We start from the raw sequence: 8,046 nt of genomic DNA, 5'->3' as shown, positions 1-8,046 counted from the left end.
CATTTTTCAAATTCTTGATTAAACTTTTTCAAATACTTATTATTGAAATGCTTGATTAACATTTTTATATACACATTTTGTTCATACATGGTCAACATTTTTTCTATACACATTTAACTTTTTCAAATGTTTGATTAATATTTTTTAAATACTTGTTCAACATTTTTTCAAATGCTTGATTACATTTTAAAATAAATTACCTATTTTTTTCATATGCCTTGTATTTTTTCTGTACATTTTGTGTATACATGACAAACATTTTCTCTGTACACACTTAACATTTTTCAAATGCTTGTAAAACATCTTCATTATGTAGAGTGTTTTTTGTAATATATATATTTTCTGTACACACTTAACATTTTTTGTAATATATATATATATATATATAATATTTTAAAGTATAAAAAGTAAAAGAAACTAAAGAAAAAAACGAAAACAAAAAACATGAAAAAAAACGAGTTTTTGGCCTTGGTGCGCCTGGGCCGGCCCATCTAGGGCTCCCCTTCACATCAGGGGTTCGTAGGTCTGACTATAAACGAGACATTTCCCTCAAAAAAAAAAGACTATAAACGAGACATAGGGGCGCTCTATTTTTTAGCGTAAAACGGTGTTTCCGACTGTAGCAATGGGCCATATTTATAGCCATATTTCTCTTCGCCTTTGCGTCCACATACGATACCCATAAGTCACTAGCTTATTGTTTTTTTCCAGTTTTTTCTTTCCCTTCTATTCCTTGAGCACATCGTCAATCCGTTGCACTGTTGCTCACCTATTGTGCAATCCCTAGATTGTTGTCGAACATGAAACATCATAGAGTTACGCCGGAAGGCCGGTTGACACTGAGATACGACGCAGGTCGCGCAAACTTCAGGACAAGGCGGGTGGAGCAAAGCTTCATGTCAGGAAGCTAGGGTCGGGAGGCCGGACGTGAATGCCGCCATGAAGGTACGCAGGGAGGCGCGAAAGGCGGCGGGATGCTAGAGGTGAATGGAGGGACTATGCTATGGGCTGTTGTTTTTTTATGGACCTCCATATTTTAGGGTTGTAGTAGGGGATCCTGTTGGATTTTTTTTCTTCTGAACCCTAAAAAGCATTTGGGGGCATGTTTAGAGATATGCTATAGTTTTCTTTTTCTTTTTTGAGACTTAGAGACGTGCTACAGTTGCTCTAAAGGGTCTCTTTAATTTGCAGAATCAAACATCAAAACATAAAGGGTATATGATTGTATTGCCATGTCCATAGAAATCATAGATAATTAATTTGTGTAAAAATTTGCTTGATTGCACAATACAGAAAAGTAAATCATCCATAGACAATTTTTTTGAAAATGTATAGTGCAAAAATCCGCAAGAGATAATCCAACAAATCCAACAATCCAAGTGGAAATAATTGTATGCAAATCATTTAAATCAAAGATTTCAAGATACAACCATTATCTCTAAAAGAAAAAAAAATAGAGCTACGGATTGGGGTTCCTCGTTACTTGAGCAGAAATAGCATCTTCACTCATCCACATCTCATATTATCTAGACAATTGCTATCTTATACTATGACACGGTTACATACTGCTCTTGCCTATCTATTTCCTTGAAATGTACATACATGCATAATAAGATTGAGGATATCTCAAAGTACAGAAGCCTGTTTGATCACCCAAAAAATGTAGCATCGTTCCAATTCCTTCCAGAATCAACCTGACAGAAGCCGTCTCAGATACTCGGTTCCTGACAGGATACCCTCTTTCGCATCAAAGTCTCGACGGAAATGGGCATCCTCGTGTGCCTGCCTGGACGAGGCCGTGGTTGCTCATCAGCATCCGCGAAATTGACCTGCAAAGGTTTGTTGGAAAGCTGTGACTATCCTAAGTGAAAATAGATGTTCCTTATAGCGAAGGCATAGCTACAGAGGTAAACTATGTGACATGGTCATCTGGGAGTGGTTCTTTTGTGATTACCTCAACATGCACGTGAGCACTAGGTTCATTTCCCATCATTGTCACTTGCATGCTATGCTTTGTATGGAAACAGAGAATGCACATGTGAAGGGGCTACTCCGCTCATGAACTGCCTTAATGTGCTTGTCCAAATTGGATTCCTGAAATTCAAAATGTGGAGCATGAAAAACAGAGCAGTTTTGCGATTTATTGCAGACAGCAACAAATCCATGAAAAAGAGTCAGACATGTGAGATTGCAAATCACACCTTTGAAAATGAGCACTTGCAGTCCTCAATGTGGCATTTAATTCTCAGTGACAAATATATATTTTTTGAAATGTGGGCAAAAGCTTTGCCCGTTCCATTAATTAAGAAGAAGATTGATGCTCAGTTAATTACGGAAAATTGGGCAAAAACGGACACAACAAGGGCTAAGCCCACTTCCAAACATCGATACTCACAGCACCAAGCCCACTCTCGCCAATGACATGCCGAGCGTAACAACAGGTGCCAAACAGGCAAACACACACCAACAGGAGGCCCCGCTCAGCCAACACACCAGCCTATCTACCCTCACCGGATAGAAGACGCCGTGACTGCTATGGGAGCAGCAGACCCAGGACTCACCTGCAAAGGTGAAAAGGCATGCACTCCACAGGAACCTGAGTGAAAAATGAACCTTCATGCATTCGCTGATGACGCTTGAAGTTCTTCTTTAGCTGCTTAGTGCAATAGGCATCACTGAACATATCGGTGACAACAGCATAGAAATGTTTCTTTCATAACCATGGGCGGAACTAAATGATAAATGAATGATGCCTTCGAGTAGACATGGACTTCTGCTACCAAATCGTTAAATCCAAACTTGCACTTGTTGCATACAACATGAATTTGGGTGAATGCTAAGCTAGGTATGCAACTGAACCCAGGTTTCTATGTAGCCAAAGTTTCAGTAACATACAAGAATGAAGCTTGTTTCAGAGCCTTTTAATCCACCCAATTCCTTGCAAACTAAGTTGACATCCAAGTGATGCTATTCAACCAAGAACCAAGAACCAGGAATGAGCAAGAATGGTTCTCCTTCAACTATTTTCGAACAACGCTAGGTAGAAAGAAGCTGAGATCTGAACAAGAGGAAGTCGAGCAAGTAGGATGTGTATGGTGGAGGAACTCAAAGTTGCCCTCGCCGTGTAGATGTGTGCATCCAGGGGAGTACCTGAAGCAGAGAAGTAAGTGTGGCGCATTGATGCAGTTGAGGACCAAGAAATGAACAGAGAAGGTAAAGGTTGCAGCATGGATTCTTGGAAACTTTATTGTTGCGGGGCAGTACGGAGAACAGACGGCACCAGAACTGGAGAGGAATGCACACCACAGTGTAAGAGAGCAAGAAGTTTTCATCAAGCAATTGCTCTGATTCCTTCTGTCACGTGAGGTAGTGTTAGTGTCCTCCACACTGAAGCGAAAGCTCACACCGGGGAATTCTTGGCCATACCTTTATGTACATCATGAGGAAACATAGTTGAATCTTCGATGAAGTAAAGCAGAAAGAAATCACACTGGAAATAATTTTCTCACCTGTATGTGACGAGCTCCCACCAGTGCAACTGACAGCAGCATAGAGTGTAGGAGAGTCCAGCATGAGCTTGTATATTTATCCGCTAATTGGACATAACATGAGCAACCTCAAACATCAGTTCGTCCAGGACCTTTTTGCCCCGAAAAATAAACAAAATTCTCAAACTAGAACTAAAACAACCCTTGAGATAGCAGATCGCTGACAATGACATTGCTAACAAATGCATTCATATGAAGGAAAGTGACTGCTTTAGAGAGTTTATAAAAGCTCAGGTGGCTGGTACAAATCATACTAGAAAAGATTGTATTTTTAATGCTTCTTGTGGAAGATTATATATGTATACCACCCATTTCTAAACCAAGGGTGCAGAATATATTGTAACCTCGGATATTATTCTCTGGAAAAAGAACTACACGCACCTTCATATGGCATTAGATCTAAGGAGGTAAGTTGTGCAAGAAGACTAACACTTATTATGAAAGGCAGTAGAACCACAAGCTACTTGCAGGGAATACCATTACTGAGATAGCAAGCCGCCATGGTTCTTCTTCTTCAGCTTCTTTTCACCTGAAAAAGTTACAAGCCCCCACCAAAACGAAGCATGTGAATTAATAAATTGTATCTTTCCCAATAGCCATCAGAAGTAATTACCCCTAAAATTACAGGTGGCTAGTAGAAAAAGATTGTGTACCTTTCCCAATCGCCATCAGAAGTAATTACTCCTAAAATTGTAACCAATCGTGTTAGACTAATTGTCTACCTTTCCTCGCCCATCAAAGATTAAAAGATTCATAGACATGTCACTTTCATGTGATCCGCACACACCACAAAATGAACTCACTATACAAGTAGGCAGTTTGGTTTCTTATACAGTTGTTCTGGCAGGAGAGCTTTCGCAAGCAATAACATAACTGTGCTTTCCGAGGAGTTAGTCTCATATGCAGCATATCAACTAGTCAACCAAACCCATCGAAAAATTGATACTTTGCAGGGAGCAACTTAATATCCTCCTGATGTTTCCCTTTCCTTGAAAAGAGAGACAACATCAATGAGGCAGTTGAAGCTTCAAGTGAGATACTCTTCCCATCAACTTTAGACAAATAATTTCCAGCCTTGGCTATCTCACCTTTTTCCAACAACATTCTGATGATATCATTTATAAGAAGGGAACTGGGAACGATACCACTGTTGTCCATTGATGAAAACATATTGTCAGCATCTTCCACTGCTCCGTCTTTTAGAAGATTTTTTATCATTACCTTATAAGTAGATTCATTGGGCACCAAGCCACTGTGTGATATTGCAGCAAACAAATCCTTAGCTTCTTCTCTTCTCCCAACCTTGTACATTGCATTAATCATGGTATTGAGTATTGCAATATCAAACTTTACATTCATTGTTCCTAATTTCTGGAACAGGGTGATAGCTTCGTCTGCACAATTATTTCTACAAAGACCTCTAAGTATTATACTGTATGTAGAAATACTCACTGTTATTCCATTTTCCGTCATCTCATGGAACATTTTTCTTGCGGCAACAGTTCTCCCAGCACGAAACAACCCATTCATTATTATGCAATATGAAACAGTGTCAGGTTTAATTCTCTTACGCGGCATCTCTCTGAACAGAGTCAAACTATCATCGATCCTTCCATTTCTACAATAGCCATTAACAAGTGTATTGTATGTAATAACATTAGGCTCAACACCAACTGATTCCATGACATCAAGTACTTTTAATGCTTTATCCATATTGCCGACTAAGCAATATCCGTCAATCAGTGAACTGAATGTAATGGCATCAGGCCTCTCACCTATGTCTATAACCAAGTCAAAGATATCGTGTGCATCCATAATCCTTCCTTCTTTGCACAGACTGTTTATTACTGAATTGAAGAACACAATGCTAGGACGAGGAATACCTTTGTTCATCATTTCACAAACCAGCTCCTTGGCTTTAACCAAATCACCATGTATACAACAACCCTGAATCAGGGAGTGATAAACAGTTGTGTCCGGTTAAACTCCCATGGCAATCATCTGACTGAACTTGCCCATAGCATCGGTCAACCTACCCATTCTGGAAAGTGCGGCTATTACAGTGGAATAGGTGAACGCATCAGGACCTACTCCTTTTTCCCGCATTTCCGTAAATATGAGCATAGCTTCATCCGTCATTCCATGTTTAGCATACGCATCGATTAATATGTTGAAAACACGGCAGTCGGCTGCAATGCCATTCCTTTCCATTGAATTAAAGAGGTCAATCATATCAGCAAAGCATCCTTCATTGGCATACCCATGAAGCAAAATAGAGTATGAGACGACATTAGCTCTGTGGCCTTTGGCAGTCATGGAATCAAATATTTGTCTAGCTTCTTTGCTTCTTCCATGCTTGCAAAGGGAAGTCATTAACGAGCTGCAAGTAAAGTTATCTGGTATAAGACCCTGACTTGTCATTTCTCCATCTGGTCATCATCTGGAGCAGGTCGAGCGCCCGCTGACTCATGCTATTGTCGCATAAGCTCTTCAGAACAATGGAGTATGAGAAGGCATTAGGCACACAGCCGAGCTCGGACATCCTATGAAGCAGCACGTTCACAGCTTCATCCGTCCGTTTTGCGTAACAGAGGCACTTAAGGAAGGTGTTGGCGGCGATCTGGTCAGCCTTCAGGCCCGTCGTGAGGAGGCGAGCGAAGAAGGCGAGCCCTAGGTCCGGGCGATGCGCGCGGCAGCAGCAGTTCATGAGGATGCCGTAGGTGAAGATTGTGGGCGGTGCCACCCGCGCGCCGGATTCATCCCGGCAGACGCGGTTGAAGAGAGCGAGGGCGAGGGCGGGCCCATCTCTGCAGGCTCCGGAGGCGGGCGCACGGACGAGGGCGGCAAGGAAGCCGTCGAGGGAGCGCCCGGGGACCGGGGTGGCCTGCCGCAGCAATTCGTCGAACAGGTGGTGTGCATCGTCTTGGCTGAGCGCCCCAGCGCGGACGCGCTCTGTTACCGCGGCAAAGGCGGCGCGGGGAGACCAGGAACGCAAGGGCCGCGTGGTGGAGGAGAAGAGGCGACGGTGGAGGTGGATGCGGGACATCGGCGTGGTGGTGGTGCGGTACCGGTGGAGGCGGAGGAGGGGAGCCGCAGAGATAAAGCTGGAGGAGTGGCGGAGAGGGAGGCGGAGGCCGGACTCCGGCTAGGTGCAGGAGGGGGAGGGGCGGCTACGGAGGCGGGTGCGGATGCGGCGGCGCATCGGCGTCGGGAATGGCCGTCGACTGGAGTTCGTACGGAGTGGAGACAGCCTTTTTTCCTTCGATTCGATGGCAGGAGTGGAGATAGTCGTGCAGTCTATAACTGGCCAAACGGGCCGGCCCGGCCCGGCCCTGCACGGTCCATCCTAATCGTGCCTGGCACGGCCCGGCCCGCCAAAGCACGATTATTATACGGGCCGTGCCGTGCCGGCCCGCGTGCTGCAGCCTGCAGCCCAGGAACGGCCCATATGCTAATCAGGCCGGCCCACCAGCACGCTAGGCCCGCTAATATGCCTCCTATTTTGCGCACTGGGCATTTTTTAGCCTATTTTTACCTGTTGGGTCACATCAGGATACACAAAAAATTAAAAAAAAAGATAATCGGGTCGTGCCGTGCCGGTCCGCGTGCTCGGCCTTCAGGCCCAGGCACGGCCCCTAGCGTGCCGCATGCCGGGCCTGGCCCGTTTAGCATGTGACGTGCCGTGCCAGGCCCGTGCCATGCCGGCCGTGCTACCGGGCCGGCCCAGCTATCCTGGCCCGTTTGGCCACCTATAGTGTAGTCACACAACTGAGACGAGCGTTCGCTAATTTCGGTCGATTGGCATGGGTCCCATCTCCCTATCACAGAGTTTTCATGCTCAACTTCTGCTTCGTGCTTAATTATGATACTAGTAAAAAGGTCTGTGCGTTGCAACGAAAGGAAAGAACTTCACGCGGGCCTATAATAACCATATAAGCATTGCTCAAGTACCCCCCTCCTGTCCATGTTCTCTATTTTAACATGACATCTCACCCATGTCATCACTTGTCGTCCTTCCGCCTTCGCAAAGGATGACCCCGGTGTTCACCTAATCTATTTTTTTATCGGCGGTGTTCACCAAATCACAATGGGCCCGAGCATGGTCAATCCCAATGCGATGTCCCCGCAAAACAAAATTCTCAATGTGACGAACTCAGCCACCGCACGTCACATTGTACCATGCCAGCGCAAGGGAACGTTAAAAACTCAACCTGTGCACCTGTATAGGCTAGGATTTAAGTAGTAAACATTCTTTTTTTTGAAATTCATAGGATTTTTTTATGAAAAAATTGTGCACCAAAATCACATCATAGTATCATTATGTGATAGTTTTTTTTGTTGTTGTTGCTTTTTTCACAATGTGATTGTTCCACATATATGTCGCACCAACTTTATGTTGCCGTTGTTGCTTTTTTCATGATGAAATTAAAAAAATATCTTATAGAAAAAGATTACAAAATTATGTCTTTCTAAGAAATATATGAGGTATTTATGGGTG

At 43.7% G+C, this 8,046-nt stretch overlaps 1 pseudogene; it reads right to left on the bottom strand.

Annotated features, from left to right (window-relative positions):
- Positions 1-1,436: 1,436 nt before the first annotated feature.
- On the bottom strand, positions 1,437-7,514 carry LOC119350941 (annotated as a pseudogene).
- Between the last annotated feature and the right edge of the window lie 532 nt (positions 7,515-8,046).

This window comes from Triticum dicoccoides, chromosome 1A (assembly GCF_002162155.2).
Source record: "Triticum dicoccoides isolate Atlit2015 ecotype Zavitan chromosome 1A, WEW_v2.0, whole genome shotgun sequence".
NCBI lineage: Eukaryota > Viridiplantae > Streptophyta > Magnoliopsida > Poales > Poaceae > Triticum > Triticum dicoccoides.
The sequence above is the reverse complement of the archived record's forward strand: the minus strand, read 5'-3'. Positions and strand labels throughout refer to the sequence as shown.